Below are 27,784 nucleotides of genomic sequence, written 5' to 3'. Positions count from 1 at the left end.
CAAAGGGTGTATTGGCAGGATAACTGTGTGCATTGATGGGGTTGACAGCTGTGTACTGTCAATTGTCTGACCAATGATGGACCCTGGCATACCTTCCTGTGCCATTACACAGATGTCATCATTATCAGTACCCATGGCATCTGATTCAGTTTCCCTGCTGCCTGACACCAGAGCAGCACCAGAACCTGTGGGAGGGAAACAGGAAACACAGTATCTGAAGTAGGCAGACTTCATTCGTCTGCAACCTGTGGGTATCGGATCCGACCTCGGATCCGAGCCGGCAATTCAAAAGCTTAGGCTCCGAGCTCCTAGCTCCTCCCTCTTACCCATAACCCCTTGACAAGCCCTGACTGACCTCAGATTTCGTTTGCCGCTTTTCAAGTAGCTCACGAATTCCAGAGCTCCTGGCGTTGGTGAAAGATAAGAGATTGACTAAAAAAGTTTTCAAATTCTTTAATTTCTTTCTTGTTTCAGATAGTTTAGTGTGTGTTTAGGCTTTCCTCTCTCTTTTTGTTAATTTTATCGGGTTTTGCGTAGTGTTTGTGTGTTAGGCCTTAGGGTTACTATGTCGGAAGCCCATAAGGCTGTGTTTTCAAAATGTACGAGTGTGGCCATAAGCTATCCCCAGCAGATGGCCACACTCGATCAAGAATGTCTTGGGGTTGAACACCTGTCATCTGGTTGTACCATTTGTGCAGGGTTCAACCCCGCTTTGATGGAACGGAAGTTGGTGCTGGCGGGTCTTTTACCCCAGATACCACCGGCCTCTGCCCTCCACTCAGCAACCTGTTGCTGTGAGTTCTCCCCTCCGGCTGGGACTCAACCTCCCTCAAAGTTGCCGGAGGAAGGATTCTTCTAAGGAAAGACAGAAGGAGAGGCACAGGGAGAAGCACCACAAGAGGAGGCCGAGACTTCCAGTTCGGCTCCTCCGTCTAAGCGGGCCTCCCTGTGCCTTCTAGCTTTCCTCCTCCTCGGCTCCACTCCCTCGGTTCTCTCCTGGACCCGAGGAGGAGGCTAGCCCTTCCAGGAGGTCACCGAGGCGGCTCTCTAGGTCCGCTTCGGTGGCCTCCTCTAGATCAACCAATTCTATGGCCAGCGGATATGGACGGATGATGAGGAAATTCATCCAGGCCCAAATGCAAATGGAGTGCTCCTAGCCCCCATCCGGGAGGGGCTTGACCCCTTTGCCCCTTAGCTCCTTCTCCGACCCATACCACGGGTTGAGCAATCGGCGCCGTGCAGATTTGGATCGGGGTGGGTCGGATCCGATAGGTGGCGCACCTCGGATCCGTCCCATCCCTTGAGTGCTTGGTGCCGGACCCGACCTCTCGAGCCGAGGCGAGCCTCAGATCGAGGGAGCTGGTGTGTCTTCGGCTCCATCCAGGTGAGCACACTGGTCTCTCGGATCCGGCGGTTTCGGCTCCGACTCCGATCCGTCGTCGGATCCAGTGGGGGTCGGCTCGGGGCTTAGAAGCTGGCTCCCCTCGGCTTTCAACGTTATGGAAAGGGCACTGTCGAGGACATCCGGACCCCTGTCCCTGCCACGGCTCCATCCGCACTCCATTGCAGTTGGGCCAGGCCCCACCAGCGGTCCCAGGGACAGCCGCCTCGATGTCCCAAGTGGTTCCCTTGGAACATCCAACTGCTGAAGAGTACTCCTCGGACAGCCCCGATGAAGTACCTCGGGCGTAAGTGCAAGAGGAGGCACATGGACTCCCCTGAGTCCGTCACTGAAGACACGGACTTGGATGAAGGGAAGGCTCCCTAGGTCACCCCTGAGGACGTCTCATTTGGAGACATCATGGAGATGTTAAGGATCAGGGGGTGGTCTGCCCCAAGGCTTCTTGGACGAGTCTGTGTTCTTGGAGGCATTCGAGGGCCCTTCTACCTCTTGGGTGTCCCTCCTGCTGACCCCTGGTGGATCTTAAATCCATCAGGGCGTGGAAGATCCGGACACCATTGAGCCTATCCTAAGCGCCCGGACCGCATTCTTTCTCCTCCATCAGACCGCACCCACTGGAGTAAGGGTCCCCAGTAGATGCCATGATGATGGCTGCAGCCACGAAGGGAATTGGCCCAGGAGAGTCCCTCCGTCCATCCTCCGGCAAGGAGTCCGTTCGATGGATCGCATTGGGAAGCGAGTTTTAGTTCAGCGACCTTCTCCTTGAGAGCTGAACTACATGGCACATGTCATTAGGATGCAGCGGGATCTGATTAAAGAATACGCTGCATCTCCCGAGTCCATCTCAGTGAGGATAAACAGGTTTACTCCACCGAATGGCCACTCTCAGATCAGTATCCAATACATCTATGCTGCTGTCTCATGCTACTGAGGGAGCCGCTAGAGCCAGCGAGCAGGCCTAGTCATGAGGCGACAGGCCTGGCTCCGCCATTGTGATTTTGCAGAGCCCTTCAAAGGCGACCTTGAATGCCCCTTTCGATGGTTCTGCCTTGTTTGGCAAGACTGTTCATGAGACATTAGTCCAGAGCGAAAGGGCGGAAGACGCTGTCTGCAGTCGGAGTCCGCTTCTCAGCTCCCAGAGGTCCTTCTCTAAGAACCAAAAGGGACAGAAGAAGATGTGGTTCGAAGTGCAGCAGTCCCAACCTGCTCCGGATAACCAGTCCTTCCGTGGCAGAGGAGGACGGGGAGGTCGTCGTGCCAGAGGCAGGGGGGCTCCTGGCAACTTTGGGTCCAGAGAACCCTTCTCTGAGAGACCCACGCAGCAGCCCTGAAGGGTTGCCCGGCTGTCCGTCTCTGGAGGCAGTCGGGCGGTTTCGATGCACCTGATTTCTTGGGAGCCCATAACAACAGACAGTTGGGTGCTTGAGTTATATCCAGAGGATATTCAATACCCTATTCAAGATTCCCAAATCTCGCAGCCTCCCAGATGTTCCACCCGACCAAAGGGAGGCGGCAATATCAAATCGAGCAGCTGCTAGGAAAAAGAGCCATCCAGCGTCCCCTGATCAAACCGGATTAGGGTTTTACTCCAGGTTCTTTTGGTGCCAAAGAAGGCGGGGACTTAAGACCAATCTTAGACCTTTCCCAGTTGAACCTGTCAGTAACCAAGCAAAGTTCCGGATGGTCACCCTGCAATCTATACTCCCCTCTTGAGGGAGAACGACTGGATGTGTTCCATAGACCTCAAGGATGCGTACTACCACATTCGGATGGACAGGCGATCCAGGAGGTTTCTTCGCTTCGGCTGGGAGTCAGTCATTATCAGTTCAGGGTCCTCCCTTTGGTCTCACCTCAGCCCCAGGGTGTTTACCAAGGTGCTAGCGGTGGTAGCGGCCCACCTGAGGCTCCAGGGATTACAGGTCTTTCCGTACCTGGACGACTGGCTCCTGACGGCATCATCAAGGCATCTTCTGTGCTCAGCCAGGGATTACTTTCTTCAACTAGCACCAAGGCTGGGCATCACGATCAACTGGGAGAAATCTTTTCTGAATCCCACTCAAATTATAGATTTCATAGGAGGAAGACTAGACACCAGATCAATGCGAGCCTTCCTCACCCCAGACCGTACCGCCAGCCTGAAGTGTCATGTGACAGCGATCCTGCAACCATCTCCAACTGCAGCTTCGGTCCTGAGGGCCCTAGGTTCTATGGCGGCAGCTATCCGCTTCTCATTCATGCCCGTTGCATGCGGGTTCTTCAATGGACCCTTCAAGTTCAGTGGTCTCCTCTTTGTTCGTCTCTAAATGCTCCGATTGCGGTCAGCAGGGCGTGCAGGGACTCCCTTCTTTGGTGGCTTCTTTCTCCGGAGCCCCTGGCAGGGGAACCTTTTGCTGCATTTCCCGAGCCACAGTGACCACGGACGCTTCTTGCCTCGGGTGGGGGCATTCTGCAGGAAAGATTGTCCAAGGCACGTGGAATCCCACAGAGACGTCATTGCATATAAATGTCCTGGAAATGAGGGCGGTGCTCCTAGCGTTACAAGCACTTCACCACGTTCTTCCTTCAGGGACTATTGCGATTCAGACAGACAACATGTCGGTAGTCTGGTATATCAACAAGCAGGGAGGAACCAGGTCTTACCCCCTTTGTCAAGAGGCCATGAGAGTCTGGGAATGGGCAATTTCCACCAAACGCTTTCTGGTAGCAACGCACATTCCGGGAAAGTCCAACATCCTGGCGGACAAGCTCAGTCGCACTATCCTTTCTCCACACGAGTGGCCCCTCAATCCTTAAGTAGCGAAGAAGATTTTTGCCGTTTGGGGGCAACCCTGTTGCGATCTTTTTGCCTCTCCCTCAAACGCCAAATGCGACAATTTCTTCGCTCTGCTTCCCCCACCAGGGGAGTTCCCGAGGGATGCTCTAGTGCATGCTTGGCCTCCCGGTCTCCTTTATGCCTACCCTCCACTTCCTCTGATGCAGAGGCTTCTGCAGAAAGCCAACAGTTTGGGGAGCAGAATGATTCTCATTGCCCCATTCTGGCCTCGACAACCTTGGTTCCCCTTTGTATGGTCTCACAAAATCAATCCACCATGGATTCTGGATCCAATTTCGGATCTCATCTCTCACCCTCTGGGAATGTCAGTTCCCAATCTGCGGACCCTGAAGTTGACAGCTTGGCTGCTCCAGTTCCAACCTTAATTAGGACTCGGTATCTCTTCACGGTCAAGGCCATTCTAGTGGCTGCTCATAAACCTTCCACCAGACAGGTTTATCGGAGTAAATGGAAGAGATTCTCTATATGGGCAGGACAGAGAACTTTGGATCCTTTCTCAGCTCCTATGTCAGCGGTGCTGGATTTTCTAACAGACCTCTTTCATCAAGGGGCTAGTGCTTCCACGATTAAGGTACAATTGGCAGCTATCTCGCATTATCACATTGGTCATGACACAGCTCCCTTATGACGGCGAAATTATGCAAAGCATTTCTCAAAGGAGTTTTTGTTAAGGCCTCCAGTCAAGGAGGTTGTACATTGGGACTTGTCTTTAGTCCTGCAGGCCCTTACTGCTCCTCCCTTCGAGCCTGCAGCTTCTTCTGATTTAAAATACCTTTCCTGGAAGACTGCCTTTCTGGTAGCTATCACTTCAGCCAGAAGGGTGTCTGAGCTTTAGGCTCTGTGTGTCAAACCGCCTTATCTTTCTTTCTACCCTGATAGGGTGTGCCTCAGGACCAATCCATCTTTTCTTCCGAAGGTCTCTTCTGAATCAATATTAACCAGTCAATCAATTTGCGGTGTTTTCCCAAGTACTCAAACAAAGGAGAATACAAATTGCATTCCTTGGATGTTCATAGACAATTACGTTTTATATTAACAGAACAGCTGGCCACAGGAAATCAGATCAGCTGTTCGTCTCCTTTGCTAAATTTGCTCTGGGTAAAGCAGTATCTAAAGTCACTCTATCTAAATGGATTGCTAATTGTATTCTGCAGGCATATGACACTTCAGGCAGACCTGCTCCTCAGAGGGTTACGGCTCATTCTACTAGGGCAGTTTCTCGTCAGCCGCCTTTAAGTCCCGTGTTTCATTGGATGATATCTGCTGCAGCTACTTGGGCCTCGCCTCATACTTTTATTTCTCATTACAAGGTGGATGTTGTTTCTAGAGGAAGAGCATCCTTTGGCTCAGCGGTGCTCGGAACATCCTTCCATGATGGCGCCCAAGATTCAGGTAGCTAGGGACTCTGTCCCACAGGTTGCAGACGAATGAAGTCTGCCTACTTCAGATTTAGAAGTTATGTACTCACCATAACGTTCCATCTGAGTAGGTGAATTCATTCGGATAACCATCCCCTCCATCCCCTGACCTTTATAGAGCGAGTATTTATGCTGTTTTAGTGTACTGTTGTCAGTATTTTGAGGCAAACTCAATCTGAGGTCAGTCAGGGCTTGGCAAGGGGTTATGGGTAAGAGGGAGGAGCTAGGAGCTCGGAGCCTAAGCTTTTGAATTGCCGGCTCGGATCCGAGGTCGGATCCGATACCCACAGGTTGCATCCGAATGAAGTCACCTACTCAGATGGAACGTTATGGTGAGTACATAACTTCTAATTACAATGTCTACACAATATTACCAGTGATGCACACATCCACACATGCACAGGTCCAGACATGCACACATGCACAGGTGCACAGATGCACACATGCACAGGTGCACACATGCACACGTGTACACATGCACACGTACACACGTGCACACATGCACACATGCACAGGTGCACACATGCACACATGCACAGGTGCACACATGCACACGTACACATGCACACAGTTGCACACAGTTGCACACTACTCAGTATGCGAGATATCAACACACAGACACAGACACACCTGCATGCATACACAGAACACTACTCAGTGAGCCTAATATTACTATTACTATCAAGACTATTAAAGGTATTGTTAATACACACTCACCAGCATGGATAGCCTGCATTGCTGTTACACCAGAGGGACCTGCAGAAGCGAGGAAACTAATGTCAGTGGGCACAACTGTGCCATTGTTACTGAGTATGATACAGGTCAGTAGTACAACAGTCACCTTTCACAGGTCAGCTGCTGATATTGAGGATATCACACTTGCACATTAAATACTATGATGACAGCTACAAACCAAGGACACACCTCATACATGCATTAACTACCAGTGTACACAACAGTCAACTATACATATGGCATATTACCTGCACGCTCATAGTCTTGCTGCTGTGTGGCTCCAGCCTCCATCATAATGCATGTCTGCTGCTGTTGTTGTTGTTGGTGGGCTGGAGCCACTACACTCATGAGTAGTCCCTCCAGTCTGGTGAGTGGGGGATGTGTAGCCACCCCACCACCTGTGGCGACCTGTTGCCTGTGGATATCCGACGCACGCTGACGGACATTTCTGATTAAATCACTGCAGTGATGTTGTACCTGCTCATATGTCCTATTATGCGTGCCTATGTCATTTACCCGATGGACCAGGTCTTGCCACAGTGCAGCCCTCTCCTGCTGATTCTGGCTGGTGCGGGAAAAGAGTATTGCATAATCCTGCACCAGGCTCTGGTGTATCTCCTCATCCTCAGCTGCAGAGTAAGCTGGATTTCGCGGGTGAGCCATGTTCCTGAAAAAGGAAATAACATGATATCAGCAATATATGTCAGCAGAATTTGGCACACATACTACACATGCTACTCGACTGTTATGATACGACATATCTCACATATATAGCATCTGTCTGTCTATTGGTGGATACACATGTAAATGGCCAGGTATCAGTGCTCAGCCAGCAGCTGTGCAACAGAACCTGGCATACTCCATATGACATACTACCAAACCCCAGCAGTCAGAACACTGATTCAGGTCCAGAGCACCTCCTCACTCTGGGGGTTTGTATCTAGGTACTGTATGGGCTACATCATCAACTACTGTGAGCTGACCATAAACTAATTGCCCTGGATATACATATCCCACCTCCACCACCAGCACAAATGACTATAGTGAATAACATTGCAAATGCAAACTTTACACTTTGTAACAGTGACATGGTATCCTTTCAGCCCAGTGGCCCAGTGGAAGACACAACCCACAATACTGACCCCTTCACAAATGATTTCTACGGACATCTCCGAGAATGCATGGATCATGCAATCCCATATAAGACCAAGACACTCTCCACAAAGGGACAGCATCCTGTCTGGTGGACCCCAGCCATAGACAGATTGCATTACAAAAGATGGAAGCTACTGCAAGACAGAGAATAATTCCATAAAGGGAAGGCATGTCTGAGCAGCACTAGTAAGGATCTATTTTCCCTCATGCAAACATCCATGGGCAACTTTGAGAGGGAAATCAACAGGGACACTACAGATAACCACAAGGCCTTCTTCAGTTATGTTAGCAACCTGGTCAGAAACCCTCCACTATGCTCATAGTTAGTACACAACAACAAATAATTCATTGAACCCACAGATATTGGCAACATTGTGGCAGACAGGTTCAGTGCAGGTTTCACCCTCCCTCTCCCCCAAAATAAGACATAGCTATCCCAGCTGACTGTAACCTCCCTGTCATCACAGATGTCCAGGTGAGAGCCGCCCTCAGGAAAGCAGAATACACAACATGAATGGGACCTGATGGTATCCCCGGTTGCATGCTACATGAACTCCAAGTGGAGCTAAACACACATATAGAAGTGCTATATAACACTAGACTGACTACAGGATATGTACCTGTACACTGGCGCACAGCAGCAGTGGTTCCACTCCACGAAGGAGGCACCTCTACATACCAATACAATACATTACAATACAATACTATACAATATGCTATTGCCCCTGGGACTACAGCAGCATACTGTTCTGCTACCCTGACCATTGTGACACATGTGGTGTGATGGTACCTGCTGCTGTCAAACAGTTACACAGGGTGACTCATATGGCATATTACCTATCTGACTAACATTCAGCAGGGGTATGTGTGACATGTACTCATGGGGAGTCTTTCTTCTTAACACTGTGTGGTTTATTGCAGGGTATGTCTTATCTGTGGGTAGGAACCTGTACCTCCACCATGTACTATAACAGAGATATTGCAGTGGCACGGATGACACACAGCAGTCATTTAGGTTGTGGATGGTGTGAGGTGTTACTATGGTTGTTGGACATCTGTCATAGGTGTGACTTAAGTATGTAAATCCAGGAGTGGTAACCTCTATGTGGGTAGTATGTGTGTACTCTGTGGTGTTGTCAGTCACTGTGCATTGGTAATGTGTTTGAGTGCATTGTCACAGTGTTGTACATGTCACTGTGTCCTTCTCCATATCTGTAGCTGTCATGTGAGGTACATACCATGGCAGCCATTATGTGGTGTGGAGGGGAACACTGACCTACATGTCCATAGCTGACACACCATGTCTGCCGACACATACCATGTGCAGGTATTCCAGGAATAGTGTGCCACTGTGAATATCATTGGGGGGACTATTGTACACATTTATGACCCTGTTCACCCCTGACACATGCAGTGGTGGGCAGCCAATCACATATCTGGTGGTTACTGGTGTAGGTTATTTGAAATGGGGTATGGTACTCCAGTTGTGACACTGGTGTTCACTCCATGCCTTTGTCACCAGGCACCTGTTGCAATACATCTGTACACATGTGCCTCACTCAGAATATATACACATCTCTCTCTCTCTCTCTATATATATATATATATATATATATATATATGTATATAGATATATCTCTCTTTCTCTCTCTCTATATATATATATATATATATATATATACATGTCTGTATACATATACACATATATATATTGATGTACATATATTGCTATAGATATGGAGAGAGGGGGGGTGTGACAGAGAGGGGGTGAGAGTGACAGAGGGGGTGGAACAGGGGGTGTGTGAGGTCGTCATATACAGTCATACCTGTAGATAGTCGGATCTGTCTATGTATATGTATCTACATATATCTATATCTGTATGTGTGTATTACATATATATGTTTGTACATATTCTATCTATCTACATCTTTCTATGTATTCCTACATCTCTCTCTATGTATGTATACATATATGCATATTATATATATATATATATATATATATATATATATATATATATATATATATACACATACATACATATTTTGACATACAGACGTATCCATATGATAGATAGGTATATCAACATGTTTGTTTACCATACTGTAAACACACACTAACATACTGCTAAACATACATAACTGTGAAACCTACTTTGTACATTGCACTACAACCTACATTGATATGTGCATATAGATGCTCTCACATACAAATGTATGTACAACCTTCACTGATAGTTCCTGTATGTCCCCTGCCCTTTGCACATCTTCATATACATATGGATACAGACCAATGACACATATGGAGGGTTTACAGTATGTAGACTTTTATAGTATTACTTTACATTACCTGTGTTTGTCACAGCTGCTTGTGTTGCCATCTGGTTTTGTGTCCTGCTTCTCCACTTGCCAGTTGTCAGCTTTCAGGTGGCTATTGCTGACCAGTTTTGTTTGTGTATGTTTAATTTTGTTTTTCTCTGTCTCTCTCTCTCTCTCTCTCTCTCTCTCTCTCTCTACCTCCTCAGGGTGCAATGAAAGTATTGCATGTGTGGACTTGGAGTACAGCATGCTTTTGTAGGTATCTGCATATGTCCATGTGATGGCCTCTGCACCAATTGTTAGCCAGCATTTGCTAATTGCATGCAGCCAGTTGTGTACTGATTGCAGTTCTCACTGTGATTTCAGAACAGTGCTATAAAAAGGTATGTGAGATAGGCGTAGCCCTTTCAGATTTTAAGGGCAGGGACCATGCTGGTATGCTGTGGACACTGTTCTGTGAGTGTAAAGGTTGGTATCTCTCTCATATTTCCAGCTGTGTTGTAGATTAACATTTCTCCATTCATTTCTCCAGTTTCCTGTACTAACTGTGTATGTACACTGACACCTGACTACTACTACTGTTAATGTGTGCGTGTGTGTGCTTTCCTGTGGGACATGTGGTGTAACTGGTGTATAGCAGTGGCTCTTGCCCTTTGCTGCTATGGCTTCAATATTTGCCCTTTACAGTCATTACTTGTATGCCTGCTAGGTGTCCTGACTGTAGCGTGCTGCTGTGGCTTTCCTATTTTCCATGTACATTCACACCTTGGAATGCTTGCTATATCTGCTAGGGTGTTACAGCATGCAGTGTGGTCTGGCCATGGTGTGGGCCTTGACATCTATTAGGGTATTTGAGTATGCTGCTGAGCAGGCCCCAGAGACTCTCAGGTGCATCTGTTATCTGCCTCATGAAATGGTACATATCAGTGGGGTACACCCATTAAATTGTCTGGTATTCTGCAGTTGTGACTGTGGGATAGCATGAGCATATGTATTACTACACTATTTTTGCCGTGCAAGTGGTGCATACTTTCAGGACTTCATAGTTACCATTGCATGTGTTGTAACACCTTTCTGCCTACTGTTTGTACATTTCACATGGAGTCTGTGGGGCATCCCTGTAACTCAGTCACTGTTGCTATGTTTAGGCTCTTAACTATTCAAATATGGCGGTGTCAGACCTCTCAAGTGTACAAATAGTTGCAGGTTGTCCACATTTCTGCCTCATATTTTGGTCAATATCTCATGCACAGCTCTTTCTGGCAAATCACTCTGGGCTCAAGTCAGAATATAGTGACAAACATTTAAGTTTCAGACTTCATACCCTTCCAAACATCCAACAAAATGCAGAACCTGTTACTCTCCGAACTGTCTAAGTTTGTTGTAACATTATTTGTAATGTGTCCCTGGTTTTTGCCCTTTGCTCCACATATTTTATTACTTGGTCCGGATGTGTTCCTGTAACAGGTTGTGGGGTATGGGCAGTGATTATCCTGCTGTGAGTATGTGTGTGGCTTGCAAGGTGCTACAGTGACATTATTACCTACTAGCTACCAACTAGCATGGCTGTTTCTGTTCACACACTTCTATTATAGAAATCCACTAGATTTGACAGTAAATATACATGACATGTTTTGTGTACTACACATCCTATATTCCCTTTACATTCATTCCTACTATTACATGATATATTTATTGTAGCACAATGTTCTTATATAACAGTCATGGCTTAGTGGTAAGTCATGCAGACTACTGTTTCCAAGGTCCTGGGTTCGGGACTGACAGTGGGATTTTATTTTGCTTTTGAACATACTACAGGACCTGTCAGAGTGACTAAGGCACTTTTAAGCAGTTGTAATCGGGTTAGCGCTGGTTTGTGCGGAGCTCCCGCATGTGCACTGGCGTTCAGCTCCGCGCACACCCGCTTACAACCACTTAAAAGTGCTTACTCGTGTGCACACCCGCGCTATTTTCTTTGAAAGAAATGAAAATGGGGAGACAGGAAAGTTGTGAAAAAGGGGTCACAAAGAGGGTAAGACAGTAGGGAAACAAGCTTGGGTTTTGCAGGAGGGATGTAGGTAAGGCTCATAGCTGCCCATTTCTTCATCAGCAACAGCTGTGCATATGTTTGTAATTTGGTGTGAGATTTGAAACCTTCCACCCCTGAGAGAGGTGTAAGGACAACAATAATACTTGTTGTACAGCCAATTGTAATTGACAGTTTCCATGTCCAGCAGACATGTGTGCGAAGTGGGCAGCTATGTATGGGGCGTAATTTTTTTGTGGGTACAGAGTGCCCTTTTTTTTTTTTCAGGTGAGAGTGGTATGTCAGGTAAAGAAAGTCGGTATAGCTGGGGAGGTAGGTTGGGTAGGTCTACAGACAAGACAAGCAAGATACATACAGGGGCGGTGTATATGTGGGGGGGGGTTACACAATTGACAGGGACGGATGTTTGGATATCTAGAGCCCATGAGCCCACAGATGGCAACAGTGGAACTGATATCCCCACCCATGGGCAGTTGCCACTATGCCTTCACTGCCCAGGACGGGGCTGTGCTGGGGGCTTTGTAGGCCGGGCAGCAGGCATGCCCGTTAGTTGTGCCACCTGTGCCTCAAGCTGGCGTAGGGGCCCAAGAACAGCTTCCTGGATCTCCCTACGCACCACAGTCTGGACCCTACGGAGGGTGAGTGGTGGTTCTCCTCTGGCCACACTTGCAGAGGTGGGATGAGGCCCATCCCCTGCAGTGCTTCCACCCGCAGGTGGCACAGGGCCACCGGAGGAGGGTCCAGACTGGGCACTACTGCCAGGTGCACTCGCCAGCTGAGGTGGGAGAGGTGGGTCCCCTGGAACCCGCCTTCCCTGTCGTCCTATGTTTTGCATTATGTCATGACAGTTTGGGTTAGTAACATACAATACCATTCGCAATTAGTTGTAACAGCATGCATTAGTATTCCCATTAACTAAACACCCAGATATTCACACCATTGAACAGCGAGCATAACACATGCATAATTTGAACAGCAATACACAGTCCAACAACATGCAGGGTTGATTGATGGCAACAGGCCATCAGGTTTGGATGTATGAACAGGGCAGATGCATCAACGTACATGCAAATATGTATGACCCAACAGGACAAATGTCCAGGGGAGTTAATTGTGATTGCACATACCAATTTCACATGGAATGGATTATATGTGGTTATAGGGTAGGGTGAAGAAAATATAATTAACACCTTCAAATACCAATACATATGCTGTACATTTCTAATAGCTGCAGATATATACACACTACAGTTCTACCTACAGTTTCCTATGTGATAACTACTTCAAGTTGGTGATAGGAAAGTTACTGCTACATCAATATACATTTTCATTTTTATTCATACACGTTCATATCTGGCTCTGTTCAGCTACATCATCCTGCTACATTTGCTTTATATAACTATAGACAACTGTGGATGTTTGGTATTTCAGACAATCATACTATCTGCATATTGCAGACTGAGAGCAACATATCAAGATTTTGGGATACACATTCCAGCTGCAGGAACATTTTGAACACATTTCGCAGTTTGGTTCTGCTTGTCACATTCATTTCATTCTGTACTGACTGCAGTATACTTTATTCAGGAGTTATTACTACTTTATTGGTGGATTCATAACTCTTTCTCACACTCTCTCACTTGTTTTATTTTTACAATTCAGGATGGTACTTACTTCTAGGCTTTATTGACATGTTTTACCTGTAGTTATTACAATCCTTTCCAACAGTATCACTTCTGTCATGTTTCAGTATTTCAACAGGGATATATTTCACACGTGTTTTGCTCGTCTTCTGCAGCTGTACTTTTCAGCCTGTTGCAGGTTGTGTACTATTATATTACAGGTGGGCCATCTTTATTTAAGACTTTATTTCAGACATTTTAATTTTTCTGTTTGGATTACAGACTGCAACACATTTTTGTAATCAAGCAATACTTGCAAACACTCTTATACTGTTACTTGCACATTTTATTACTTAGTGACTACACTGCACTCTTTTGCTTACTGTCATACTTTTATATTTATTTACAGTTACAGGGAGAGGAGATTACTGACCTGCCTGGTGGTGCAACCGCACCAGCCTATCGCCATAGGCTCTGCGGTTCGCAGAACGGACACCTGCAGCTGTAATATAAATAAAGTAATATTGGAATACACATCTCCATAATATCAGCTAGGTTAATTTCTTACATACATAATTAGATGTAACTTACTCAGTAGTGGGGCGTTGGGCATTTGCCGGGCCTCCTGGATCCAAAGGTTCAGTTGGTCCTGCTTGCGTCTCTTCAGGTCCGCATGGTGGTGATGGACCTGCTCAACAGTCCTTGGAATCCCTGTGGCACTGGTAAGATCATGAGCCAACCGGTCCCACGCCTCAGCCCTATATGCTCCCCACAGGACCTGGCCCTGCATGAGTTGGGCCTCATGATTGTGGACAAGGAGCCAAACCATATATCTGGACTCCTCAATGCCCAACCTCTGTGCTCGGAAGCAACTACCCTCACCTACTCCTGACATTCTGGCTGCAAGTTAGTTCTACAATCGGTTATGCTGTGTATTCCCATCTATGGGGCTTATATATGCCGTTTTTTCCACACTTATCTGTGATTGGCCATTTTGGAATTGTATCAGCGTCACAAAACCTGCTTTGTCATGCTCCTCTTTCTATTCATTCCTATATATTTGCTATTACTGCATTTCTAAGTATAGCTGAAATGGCTTAGTGGTTCAGCACCTTGACTATGGTGCATGGTATCCTGGGTTCGAACCTGGCCACTGCTTTTTATATTTTATGACTGTCTAGACAGGCTAGGAGGTGTGTCTGTGTAAAAGCAGTTTTGTTACAGATTGCTCAACGTTGCCCGTTGGTTAGCTTGTTGGCGCGGCGTGCAGCTCTGTGCAAACAGGTTATGTTGGTTTACACTTCATTTGGCTGTCAGCACACATATTACACTCAGCTCAGCTAGGGGCACACAGTTTCAGCATGTTAAACCCCTGCTCACCTACGGGCACTCATTTTGCAACTGTTGAACCACTGCTCACCTACGGGCACTCATTTTGGACCTGTTAAACCACTGCTCACCTTCGGGCACTCATTTTACACCTGTTAAACCACTGCTCACCTACGGGCAGAGGCACTCAACTTGTTAAACTGTAGCTCAGCTATAGGCACATCTGGCATTTTTTATTATTTTGTTATCTCACATTTCTTCAAAATAAATGGCCTATTTCATTACATTTTACATAAAATATAATTTTATATGTGTACATATATGTCAGGGACTTGTTTCGTGCTTATTTCACTAAAAATAAAAATTGATGTTGTGGGGGCTCAAATCATGACTGCCTGCTCTTCAGCCAATGTCTCTACCGCTACGCTATTGCTTTTTGGCTTACTTTGCATAGTTAGTTCTTATATGCTTTTCCACTTACTGCTAACTGTGGCTGAGCTACGGGCACGCCAGCATAAGAAAGCACTCACGGGCAAACATCTTTACAATTTAAAAAAAATATAACATGTTCATTTATATAATTTTATGTTCATAGTCTGTGGGGGCATGTGTTGTGTTGTGTTTATTCATATTTCCATGTACTCTATCATGGGGGTTTACTTTAGGCACTTTTACTCTTCTGGGGGCGTGTCCGCTTGCAGGGCTCGGCCTACGGACATGCCCCCTACTGTCTTCCATGGACCGTGTAAGCCTTAGGTGTGATTCAGCATGCCCTCATGCATATGCATGACATGCTGACGTCACACCGTTTAACTGCAGCCTCCGTGTAAGCCTTGTAACTCTTACACAGAGGCTTTGTGAATCCTGCCGGTTATCTTAGGTGTGTGCTTTCTTTGTCATTCCCACATATGATGACATATAACAAGTGCAGTCTTTTCTCTAGGATCAGATCAATGTTCTTTATGGTGGACTTCCTGTCTCACTAACTTTTGTGAAAGCAGTGACAGTTGCGTCAAAAACAAAGATATAATCACTCATCATGGCAATCAAAATGCAGCATTATTTATTGTTTATTTTTTTGATTTCTTGAAAGAGAAAGTCCATCCAGGTCAAAAAAGCCCCTTTTCAGTGAAGGCCTGGGGAGATTACTGTAGTAGCTCTTTGCTACAGTTATTAGCACAGACACACAGACACACAGACACACACACAGACACACACACACACACACACACACACACACACACACACACACACACACACACACACAGACACACACACACAGACACACACACACACACACACACACACACACACACACACACACACACACACACACACACACACACTTCTTCACCTACCTGTTTCATGCACAGAACATATCCGTCCGACCAACAGAACATGTCCGAAGTCACATCGACTAACAGAATCCATCTGCATGACACCCATCCAGCCAGCAGCGACCAACAACATCCATCCAGCCAGCAGCTCCATGTGCATGACCCCCAGCCAGCAACGACCAACAGAATCCATCCAGCAGCTCCATCTGCACGACAGCCAGCAAAGCCACATAATCCATCCAGCCAGCAGCTCCATCTACACGATGCCCATCCAGCCAGAGTCACGAAATCCCCACGAGAGCTGATCACGAAATCCCTGCGAGAGCTGAGAGAGAGCTTTCAACTCACTCCTCATTGGCCTGTCTGCAAGGGAAGCAGAGCTCCTCTGTTCTGTGTGGTCATTGACCGCACAAATTCCTGGGTATCCTACAGCACAGGTTGCTGGGTACCTCTTTCTCTGCATCCGGACTGCTGATAAAGGCAGTCTGAGTGGATTTTTTGTTTCACAGATTTTTTTTCTTTGTTTTTATCTAGGTGGGAGAGCTGCAGACCGGCAGACCGATAGCACAAGCCGCCCCTGATTAAGAGGGACGTCTGGGGGCATTCATATTGTGTCGCTAGAGGTGAAATTCCTGGACTGGCGCAAGACGAACAAAAGCAAAAGCATTTGCCAAGAATATTTTCATTAATCAAGAATGGAAGTTGGAGGTTCGAAGACAATCAGATACCATCATAGTTCTGACCATAAACGATGCTGACTAGCGATCCGGCGGCATTATTCCCATGACGCGCTGGGGAGCTTCTGGGAAATCAACACAGGAAACCTCACCCGGCCCGGACACAGAAAGGATCAACAGATTGATAGCTCTTTCTTGATTCTGTGGGTCATGGTGCATGGCCGTTCTTAGTTGGTGGAGCGATTTGTCTGGTTAATTCCAATAACTAACGAGACTCCGCCATGCTAACTAGTTATGAGGCCCAGTGTGGTCTCCAACTTCTTAAAGGGACAAGTGGCTTTCAGCTACATGAGATTGAGCAATAACAGGTCTGTGATGCCCTTAGATGTCAGGGGCTGCACACATGCTACACTGAGTGGATCAGCGTGTGTCTACCCTTGGCCGACAGGTCCAGGTAATCTGCTGAACCCCATTCATGATAGGGACCGGAGATTTCAATTATTCTCCACGAACGAGGAATTCCCAGTAAGTGCAGGTCATAAGCTCACATTGATTAAGTCCCTGCCCTTTGTACACACTGCCCATCACTACTACCGATTGGATGATTTAGTGAATTCCTCAGATTGGCCTGCTGGAGTCGGTCATGGCCCCGGCGGTGCACCAAGAAGATGATCAAACTTGACTATCTAGAGGAAATAAAAGTCGTAACAAGGTTTCTGTAGATGAACCTGTGGAAGGATCATTAATGCCAAGGATCCCAGGATGGCACAGTCCCCAGGTACCAGGGCCTCTCCTCACTCTGCCGCCCTGACCCTCTATGTCTCTCTCTGTGTCTCTCTCTGACTCCTATCTCTCCTTGCACCCTGGTGAAGGCCAGCAGAACTAAGTCTGTGGTTCCTGGGGGGAGGGAGTGTACAGAGAGGTGGTGTCTGTCCCCCATTGCCTCCCGGCAGCAGGAGGGAGGGGGTGCATCTGTGTGGTGAGAGGGGCGGGTGCTCCTCTGCTGCCATGAAGGGATGGTGGTGGAGAATGTGCTGGCCCAGTGGTGCGGTTCGCCGTGTGCCCCAGATGTGGCTGGCTCTCTTTGCGGTAGTGAGAGGGAGAGGGTGCCACCCCAGCAGAGGGGCAGTGGCCTCCCCTCTTGCCTTGCAGGGCCAGCCTGAGGGTGGCACACTGGAGTCCTCTCCCCTTGATGTCAGTCATGGGTACCTGTGGAGGCTGCCCCACTCCACATGGTGTGTCGGTTCAAAGACCCGGAAGGTCAGTGGTGTGGCCATGTGCTGGCTGCTGCAGGACTCCCTGCTGTCCTGTGGCACAGGGTCAGTAACCCCAGTCTGGGTGCCCACAACGATGTCTGTGAAACCTTGCGTGCTCGTCTTGAGGTGCGATGCCACACAGGCAGCAGTGTCCCCGGCAAACTAGAACTGTATGATTCTGAGTGGTGGATCACTTGCCTCGTGCATCGATGAAGAGCACAGCTAGCTGTGAGGAACTAATGTGAATTGCAGGATAATTGATCGACACTTTGAACACACTATGTAGCCCCAGGTTACTCCCGGGGCTACGCCTGTCTGAGGGTCATCATGCCTTCCATCACCCACTGGGGTATGTGGCTCCTGTTGAGGCTGCAGCCGGGGAGTTGAAGGAGCCCACTGAGGGCACCCCATCACCCCAGGGAGAGATGCAGATGGAGGAGGAGCCCCTGCCATCCAGAGCCGGGAACACCGTCCGAGGCTGGGAGGGAGCAAGTGCGCAGCCAGCCTGCCCCAGAGGCTGTCGGTGGTACCGCCACCGGGCTGCCTTCCTGGGGTGGAGCCCAATGCCTGCCTGCTCAGTTCCCATGTGCCGAGGCCGTGTTAGGCTGTCCTGCACTGCACAGAGTTCAGTGGTGATGAGTGGGTGTGTGGGGGCCAGGGGAGGACGGGTAGTCTGTCCATCCCAGATGCCCCTGCTGTCCCTCTCTGCGACCATGCTGTGAACGCAACCTCAGATCAGACGTGGCGACCCATTGAATTTAAGCATATTACTAAGTGGAGGAAAAGAAACTAACCAGGATTCCCTCAGTAACAGCGAGTGAAGAGGGAAGAGCCCAGAACTGAATCCCTGCCCAGGCAATGGGTGCAGGGAAATGTGGAGTATGGAAGTCTGTCTCCTTCGTGCCACCCAGGGGGCCCAAGTCCTTGTGATCAAGGCTCAGCCCGTGGACGGTGTGAGGCCGGTGGTGGCCCCCTGCACATTGGGATCAGGTCTTCCTGGAGTCGGGTTGGTTGTGAATGCAGCCCAAAGTGGGTGGTAAACTCCATCTAAGGCTAAACATCATCACGAGACTGATAGCGGACAAGTACCTTAAGGGAGAGTTGAAAAGAACTTTGAAGAAAGAGTTCAAGAGGGTGTGAAACCATTCAGTGGTAAATGAGTGGGGTCAACACAGCAGCCACACTTGCTGCCAGGGCAAGGTGGATCCCCCTCCCCCTCAGGGGGGTGGGGGACCATCCCCGGGTGTGCCGGCCGCCATCAGGCACACATCCTCCGTGGCAGTGTACCGCGACTGGCTCCAGGTTGGCTGGGAAGGCCATGTGGAACGTAGCTCCCCTACCTGAAGGGGAATGTTACAGGCCATGGCATCAGCCCTTGCTGTGCCCCAGGATCATGGGAGATGACCGTCGCCACAATCCCCCTGCCCTTGCAGCAGGGGCCGGGGGCCCCTGGATCCTTGCTGGACTGTCAACTGCACTGGACTGCCCTCAGTGCAGCCTGACCGCATCCCACAGTGGGACCAGTGGGCTCACCTTGGATACCCGGGGTCCACGGCAATGTCAGTGACCCCACCCATCCCATCTTGAAACATGGACCAAGGAGTCTAACAGGTGTGCAAGTCTGGGGGTGGGCAGGAGACCCCATGGTTCAATGAAAGTGAGGGCTGGTGCACGCTGGCTGAGGCAGGATCTCCTTGCCCCACGCTGGGGGCACACCGCTGGCCCATCTCACCTGTCCCGTCGGGGAAGTGGAGCGTGAGCGCACCTGGTGGGACCCGAAAGATGAACTATTCCTGGGCAGGGCAAAGCCAGAGGAAACTCTGGTGGAGGTCCGTAGCGGTCCTGATGTTCAAATCGGTCATCCATCCTGGGTATAGGGGTGAAGAACTAATCGAACCATCTAGTAGCTGGTTCCCTCTGAAGTTTCCCTCAGGATAGCTGCCGCTCAGCGGACACAGTTTTATCTGGTAAAGCAAATGATTAGAAGTCTTGGGGCCGAAACAATCTCAACCTATTCTCAAACTTTAAATGGGTAAGAAGCCTGATTCACTGACTTGGAGCCAGGTTTGGAATGCGAGCGCCCAGTGGGCCACTTTTGGTAAGCAGAAGTGGAGCTGCAGGATGAACCGAACATTGGGTTAAGGCGCCCGATGCTGACACTCATCAGACTCCAGAAAAGGTGTTGATTGATATAGACAGCAGGACGGTGGCCATGGAAGTAGGAATCCACTAAGGAGTGTGTAACAACTCACCTGCTGAATCAACTAGCCCTGAAAATGGATGGCACTGGAGCATCGGGCACATACCCGACTGTCACTGAGAGCCAAGGGGGCTATGCCATGATGAGTAGGAGGGCCACTGTGGTGTCACTGAAGCTAGGCGAGGGCCTGGGTGGAGCTGCCATGGGTCCAGATCTTGGCGGTAGTAGCAAATATTCAAATGAGAGCTTTGAAGGCCGATGTGGAGAAGAGTTCCATGTGAACAGCAGTTCAACATGGGTCAGTCAGTCCTGAGAGATAGGTGAAGTCCATTCCGAAGGGACAGGCGATGGCCTCCGTTGCCCTTGGCCGATTGAAAGGGAGTCAGGTTCAGATCCCCGAATCTGGAGCAGCGGAGATGGGCGCCTCACAGTGTCCAGTGCGGTGATGCAAACAATCCTGGAAAAGCCTGCAGGGGCCCCTGGCAGAGTTCTCTTTTCTTTGTAAAGGGCAGGGCACCCTGGAATGGGTTAGCCGTGAGAGAGGGGCCCATGCTCTGGAAAGCGTCGCGGTTCCAGCAGTGTCAGGTGAGCTCTCGCCTGCCCCTGAAAATCCGGAGAGTGGCGGAAGGCATCCAGGCAGGGAGCAGCCCCTCCTGTGTGCAAGGGTCTGGATCACGCTCGCCTCCCAGTGGGATGGAAGTCTCCAAGGGAGCATCTGACAGAAGCCTGCGGGGCCAGGAGTGCTCATGCCTGTGTGAGCCAGAAAGGGGAATCCGCCCCTGTGGAAGTCTGGGAGGGGGAGAGTGGCAGAAGGCATTCTGGCAGGGAGTGCTCCCTCCTGGGTGTGAGGGTCCAGATCGCGCACCCCCCCAGTGGGATGGAAGTCCCCCAAGGGAGCATCTGGCAGAAGGTTGTGGAGCCAGGAGTGCTCTTGCCCGGGTGAGCCTGGAAGGGGAGTCCACCCTGTGGAAGTCCGGAAGGTGGAGAGTGGTGAAAGGTGTCTGGGCAGGGAGTGCTCCTGCCAGGCAGGGGGAAGGCATCCATCCTTGGCCAGTACCTGACGTCATCCTCGAAATGTTGCAAAGTCCCCAGAATGGCTCTGGACTGGAAAAGGGGGATGTGGAAGTCCTGAGGAGAGCATGCCTGGTGCTTGGCAGCTAAGGGGAGTTTCGCGAGGTCAGCCATGATTGGAGGGAGGTCCCTCTGAGAGGTTGCCAGGGCATGGAGACACGGCACATTTAGGCAGCCTGCAGGGGATTTGTGGGAGATGGGGACTGTGGTGCTCTGGACCGGAAAGGATGGGGGCTCAGAAGTCCCGATGAGAGTGGGCCTGCCCCTTGGTGGATGAGGGGAGTTCCGCGAGGGTGGCCCAGGATCGGAGGGAGGTCCAACTGAAAGGCTGTGAGGGAACGGAGACATGGCATGGTTAGGAATTCTGCAGGTGATATGTGGAAGAAGTGAACTGTGGTGCTCTGGACCGGAAAAGAGGCAGAGCACGGGGACACAGCATGGTTAGGCAGCATCCAGGAGTTAAAGGATGACAGGGTCTCCCATCAGAGTCTGAGTCCCAGCCCCAGGTGACATCCCACCGCTCGTACCATATTTCCCCGAAAATAAGACCGGGTCTTATATTCTTTCCCCCGCTGAAATACGCATTAAGGCTTATTATCAGGAGATGCCTTATTTACCCGCACCATACAATAATCTACCTTTATTCATTTATTCATGTACAAAAATTGACATTTATTAATGAACACAAATCAACGTTTATTCATGTTCAAAAACTAACATTTATTCATGTACACAAATTGACATTTATTTCGTAATTTTCTGTTATTGGAGAACAATTCTAGTAATGGGTGACAGTTGTGTGGGAATTCTACATAAACAGTGCAACAAGCATTTCAACTTCAGAATATCTGCACCTTGGCTTTCACAGTTATTCAGATACAGTCATGTCATCTTCTTCTGGAACATTGTCATAAGTGTTGAACCCCCGAATTTTGGCCTGAATTTCTTGCGACTCCATTTCCTGTAGAACCATTGGCCCCAATTTTTCATGCCTAGCAATAGAGCTCTCCTTAAATGAGCACTGCTTTTCCAATTAGCCAGCTCATAGTGCATTGACAACACAGCTGTCAGTGATTTTATCCCATTAATTTTTCACCCAAGTCATGACCTCTTGTAGGCTAGGCTTCACAAAGTTTCCATGCTGATTTCTCTCCATTCTGTTTTCAATGTAGTCATTGAGTTCCATGCACAAATGGTCCTTGAATGGCTTGTTTATTGCAATATGAAGAGTCTGGAGATAGGCAGCCATTCCTGCGGGAATCATTATTTGATCTATTCTTCTCCGTGCAAGGAATTTCTTCATTTCTTTAGCATGGTGAGTGATGGCTGAATCTCACACTAGCAGACCTCTTTCGCCACCTTGCAAAACAAGTGGCAGTATTACATCGACTCACTTCCTTATAACTGCTTGTGTGCACCAGGCTTTTTTGGTTTCAAGAATTTAAATGGCTGAAACACATTCAATCTTATCTTTCTTGCCCTTACTAATGATTACCGGTGGGGTTTTCTTTCCATCTAGATGAATTGCCAAAATACAGGTAACACGTGCACTCTTGCAACCAGTGGAGGGAATGTAGATTGACTGATCAATTGTTTGAGATCCATGGCCCATAAACACTGCAGTTTCATCCATAGCAATCATGTTGGAGAGTTGGTATTTAGAAAAATCAATGCCATCAACAAAGGACTTGAATGCAAGTGCACGTTTAATAACTTTAGTATCTTCCAGCTTGAACAGTGTTGTTGATCTTCTTAGAGACAGTTCATATCACTGAAGGAAGCCATCCAGCCAATGTTGTGATGCTTTGAATTCTTCTGGGGATATTTCTAACTGTGGTGCCATTGCAAGAGCAAATGCTTGAATATCAGCCCTGCGCACAACCAAAGCCTTTACTCTCCTGCTAGCAATCCACTCACAGATGATGTCTTCAAGCTCAGGAAATAATGGTTGCTGACCTGATCTACACTTGCACTTCTTAGCATTTCCCTCATCGGCCTGTTGACTGATGTTATCATATGCTGCACGCCATTTGTGGACCATTTGGAGATCTAACTTCTTCTCTTTGCAGAAAGCCATCAGGTTCTTTTCCTGGGAGTCCTCCACAATTAATTGAAGACTTACGAGACCGGAGTGGCAACACAAAATGGTGCCAGTTAAGAAGAAGACTCAACCACAGCTGCTCGTTATCATAAGCATGCGCTTTACGCACGTTGTCTGTACTTTGACCGATCAAAGTACACCTACCAGTGTTTATGGGCCAAGGATCTCAACCATCAAGTGTGAGTAATGATTAGGGTTACAGTAAGAATCATGGAGGACTCCCAGGGAAAGAATCTTACGACTTTCTGCAAAGAGAAGTTGGGTGTGCGAATGGTCTAAAAATGGCAAGCAGAGTACGATATATTCAGTCAACAGGTGTCAATAATATTATTTTATAATTCAACATGTTCGTCATGTGTTGTCGATGATCTTAACTGGGCCTTATTTTTAGGGTAGGGCTTATATCATGACCACCCTGGGAAAACCATGCTAGGCCTTATTCTCTGGTTAGGTCTTATTTAGAAAGAAATACAGTACTAAAACAGGTGATATAATCTCTCTAATTCTGTGGCATCAGGTGTTAAGTGTGAGTGTGGAGTGCAGATGGTCTGGGGTTCTAGTACAGAGTGTGCACATTTTGTTTACTCTTGTGAGACTACAGATTATAGCAGTTAAGTGCAACATGCACAACTGTTTTCTCAACCTTCTTGTAATAGCTGCAAGTATAGGAGAACTGTATATATGATACATTTGACTAACTCATTTTCACAAATGCCTGTATACCTAATAAGCTAGAAATTGCATTGTTCGCCACTGTTCATCGTTTATTATTGCATAAGTTTGGTGCTCACCAGTGCTCATCCTCGCCTACCATGTTTGAGCAATGGTACGTTATGGGCAATGTTTTCAAATGTTGCAAAACCAAAATGTGGACACTCTCAGTAAGCACAAGACATGCAATAGGTGGGAAACAGCAGCATATAAAATGTAATTGGTGGGAAATGTTCATTAGACATTGAGCTTGAACTATGGCAATCAGGTCTGGAGTTGCTATAGAGGAAATGCACTTTTGGGTGCAGCATTAGGGTGCCCAGGAGTCCAAGATTTTTGCTGGAGTCCTAGTTAAGAAGCATGGGCCGAGGTTGCTGCAGTGGGATTATTAAATCTGAAGCCTGGAATAGTGTTGCCAGGGCCTTAACCAGTGCAACAGGTATACCCCTCATAGGTGAGCAATGCAGACATCATTTTGATGACCTCCAGAGAAGGAAGCAGGATACCCTTGACCTTTGGATCAGGGAATGTTGGGCAAAGGACACCCCACAGATGTGTAAATGTCAATTTCAGTGAATAATTGTATAAGAGTTAAAAGCTGACTATAGTCAAGACTGGTATTCATAATCGTGTTCTGTTTTTTCCACAGCTGCTGAGGAGCAAGACTCGAATGTTTGGTCCCATGCCACGCATCAAGTAAGGATGTGAGAAGCATGTGGTATGTATGCATCAGAACAGTACTGTCTAAGTAGTATTTTAATAAAAATAATAATTTGTATAGTAATTTGTACTGTTAAAAGTTAAGGACCGCTTAGTTGGTATTTAATAGAGTTGTATCAAATTGAGCATGCAAATCCCAACTGTAAAAGAAACTATGCATGCCTTAGTCTGTAGCACAAAGCAATGGTGCCATATTTTTAAATAACAGTGAGCATACATCTGTAAACTGTTAAAGGAAAGTATGCATGCAGTAGCCTGTAGGACAAAAGAACGGTGGAGTATTTTAGAGTAGTTATCGGTTGTGGGTTCAAAAAACATACTTCCCAAATATACAATACTGTTAGGTTTTCATCATCATTGGAATGTAACTTCATACCTGTATATCAGTGGCACAAATGACCTTCTGTAAACTGTAATCTGTATAACTGGAACACGCATAGGTGCAATATATGCACACATCAAGGATTGGTAGCTACAATCTGCACTATAGTCTGCATCTGTTATAAACTGGGTAGTCTTAAAAGTAAGGAAGAAAGTTGTTTGGAGTTTGTAATGTTAAAAATAAAGGTAACAGAAGTGAGGCAAATAATTGTATAAATGCTTTGTATGTCGCATATGAAATTACTAATGTTCTCCCCTTTTTCTCTCACACCAACCATTTTATCTCTCATTTTTTTTTATTTTATTATTTTTTTTGTTTTTCCCACAGCATAGCAGGGTAGGGCTGCCCACAGGATCCACCTGCCCCCACTCCACCTGCTACAGCACTGTTGCCCAGCATATCTGGTGCAGAACCTGGTAGCACCCCCTCTATGACCCCTGTACTACTGGGACCCTTAGGTAGTTCTGCCACAGAGGATAGGCCTGTGACTCCCTCTGGGAGCAGTGGCAGAAAGGGTGAATCTATCACCTGTGATGAACTGCCAGGGATGATGCATAGGATTGTGGGCCATACTGTTGACACACACCTACGCCAGATGGAGTGCTTGCTCTCCATCCTCATGAAGAACACCCATAGGAGATGTAGATGTCATGCACTGCAGCCAGTGGCACAATGAGGTGACAATGATGATAGTCCAATGGGTAAGGACTAGATTCTCACTGTCAAACACCTCAACATGTATGAGATCGAGATCCCACCCTATCCCTATCCATGGTGTGCATCCACCTCATGTGCCCTTCACCTTTCCTGTCTTTTGTCATGTTTGTCTTATCTATCTACAATACTTCCTCACCTGCCCAACTTAGCTCACCCAGACATTCCTGCAGCAGTTCCCCAACATTCCTCTCGCTCTCTCAAAAAAAAAAAAAAAAATCATCCCATACATAGCTCTCCATTTCGTACATGCGTCTTCATGGCATACATAATTATTTCAGATGCTCTGTACAATTCTCTATACATCAGGTTATGTGGATCTATATTGAATAATCGAAGAGGTGTTTTAGCGAACACGTCTTCAACACATAATGAACGAACACACTAAAGCGTGATCGTTCAGAACAGTGATTTCTTTCCCTGTGAAAGAAATCACTTGACTATACCCATAAGTTTGCCTTTTTTCCCATTGTAGTGCGATCTCGGAGTTGTTATGTTTGTAAGTGTGTGTGTGTGTGTGTGTGTGTGTGTGTGTGTGTGTGTGTTGTGCTAGTGAATTCTTTCCCAGGGAAAGAATTTGCTGTTTTGACCATTTGTGCTTTAGTGCATTCGGTCTTTATGTGTCACAGAAGAGGTGTTCATTTAAATGCCTCTTCGGTCTTATAATATAGACCCGATTATGTTGTGGTCAGCCTTCTGTCTAGAGGTGACAATCCGAATTCAGCAAAATGTGTGTATATATGTTCATGTTTTGTTCTGGAAGAAATGGATAGCTATGGTTCTTTCCTACATCCTTCCTACACATTCCTGCCTTGCTTTCACTTTTTCATCCCCCCTGCGTCCCCCCATTTCACCACTTTCCTGTCTTCCCCATTTCTTTTCTTTAAAGAATTATTGTGAGATGGTGCACAGTGTGTACCCATGTGAAGCAATGGTAAAAGGCAGCAATATTAGTAGATATATTTAAAGTATGATACATGCTTGTAAAATTATTACTTCCACCTGTATTTGATCCCAGTACCATCTGCCTCCAACAACAATGCATTAATACTTGCTGCCAGAGTCAGTTAGGTAGCCAGTTTATTTAATACATTATATAGTAAGTGACACAGTTTAGGAAAGATTTCCCTTTGTACTTCCCCATCCTTGCTCCCCATATCACTAATGTCATATCTTCATTAAATTTCTATGAAGCAGCATTGCTCGATCCCCTGTAATGTTTTATAAAACATTATTGTGCTGTACTAATGTACGCTTGTACAGCAGTAGTGCGTGATGTTGTATGATGCTGTGCATCTCGTAGCATTGATAAGCAACGTTACTACCAAAATACTTTAATGTATTACCTATAGCCAAACCATTTGCCCTAAAAAGGAACTTATCTCTGTAATAAGTGCATTAATTCCTGCAGCCAAAGATACAGTTAACTAGTAGGTGTATATAACAGAAATTAAGTCTGCCATTTGCTATACAGTCTCTAAAATACACCTGTTAATCAAGTGCATCTGTAGCACCACCTGTTAATGTAGTGATGCATGTATTTTTTTTTTGTTCAGAAGGTACTTGGTTTGCCACTTGTCCTTCTCTAACAAACAAGACAAGCAGGCAGGGTGTTTCATTTAGATGTTTTAATATATAAAAACACATCAGGATGGATAGCAGCATCATAAAGTATGAACAAACTAGTTAACAGACAGACCTTATATACATACATGCTTACATTTCAATAGCTTACTTACAAAATGGCAGTCTAGC

General features: G+C 47.2%; 1 pseudogene; it reads left to right on the top strand.

Moving 5' to 3' along the window:
* The first annotated feature begins 18,304 nt into the window (after positions 1 to 18,304).
* Positions 18,305 to 18,455, top strand: LOC122809802 (annotated as a pseudogene).
* The last annotated feature ends 9,329 nt before the right edge of the window (positions 18,456 to 27,784 follow it).

This window comes from Protopterus annectens, chromosome 8.part0, assembly GCF_019279795.1.
Source record: "Protopterus annectens isolate FY-2018-M chromosome 8.part0, PAN1.0, whole genome shotgun sequence".
Classification (NCBI taxonomy): Eukaryota; Metazoa; Chordata; order Ceratodontiformes; family Protopteridae; genus Protopterus; species Protopterus annectens.
The sequence above is the reverse complement of the archived record's forward strand: the minus strand, read 5'-3'. Positions and strand labels throughout refer to the sequence as shown.